Here is a 1,260-nt window from a genome sequence, read left to right as displayed (position 1 = left end):
TTCAGTTTTTGTGCCAGTACCATACTGTCTTGATAACTGTAGCTTTGTAATATAGTCTGAAGTCAGGGAGCCTGATTCCTCCAGCTTCATTTTTCTTTCTCAAGACTGCTTTGGTTATTCAGGGTCTTTTGTGTTTCCATACAAATTGTGAAATTTTTTGTTCTAGTTCTGTGAAAAATGCCAGTGGTAGTTTGATAGGGATTGCATGGAATCTGTAGATTGCTTTGGGTAGTAGAGTCATTTTCACAATGTTGATTCTTCCAATCCAAGAACATGGTATATCTCTCCAACTGTTTGTATCACCTTTAATTTCTTTCATCAGTGTCTTATAATTTTCTGCATACAGGTCTTTTGTCTCCTTAGGTAGGTTTATTCCTAGATATTTTATTCTTTTTGTTGCAATGGTAAATGGGAGTGTTTTCTTAATTTCACTTTCAGATTTTTCATCATTAGTGTATAGGAATGCAAGAGATTTCTGTGCATTAATTTTGTATCCTGCTACTTTACCCAATTCATTGATTCGCTCTAGGAGTTTTCTGGTAGCATCTTTAGGATTCTCTATGTATAGTATCATGTCATCTGCAAACAGTTACAGCTTTACTTCTTCTTTTCCGATTTGGATTCCTTTATTTCTTTTTCTTCTCTGATTGCTGTGGCTAAAACTTCCAAAACTATGTTGAATAATAGTGGTGAGAGTGGGCAACCTTGTCTTGTTCCTGATCTTAGTGGAAATGGTTTCAGTTTTTCACCATTGAGGACGATGTTGGCTGTGGGTTTGTCATATATGGCCTTTATTATGTTGAAGAAAGTTCCCTCTATGCCTACTTTATGGAGGGTTTTTATCATAAATGTGTGTTGAATTTTGTCGAAAGCTTTTTCTGCAACTATTGAGATGATCATATGGTTTTTCTCCTTCAATTTGTTAATATGGTGTATCACATTAACTGATTTGCATATATTGAAGAATCCTTGCATTCCTGGGATAAACCCCACTTGATCATGGTATATGATCCTTTTAATGTGCTGTTGGATTCTGTTTGCTAGTATTTTGTTGAGGATTTTTGCATCTATGTTCATCAGTGATATTGGCCTGTAATTTTCTTTTTTTAAGGTGATATCTTTGTCTGGTTTTGGTAGTAGGGTGATGGTTGCCTTGTAGAATGAGCTTGGGAGTGTTCCTTCTGCAAATTTTTGGAAGAGTTTCAGAAGGCTAGGTGTTAACTCTTCTCTCAATGTTTGATAGAATTCAACTGTGAAGCC

Source organism: Balaenoptera ricei, chromosome 5 (genome assembly GCF_028023285.1).
Source record: "Balaenoptera ricei isolate mBalRic1 chromosome 5, mBalRic1.hap2, whole genome shotgun sequence".
Classification (NCBI taxonomy): domain Eukaryota; kingdom Metazoa; phylum Chordata; class Mammalia; order Artiodactyla; family Balaenopteridae; genus Balaenoptera; species Balaenoptera ricei.
The sequence above is the reverse complement of the archived record's forward strand: the minus strand, read 5'-3'. Positions refer to the sequence as shown.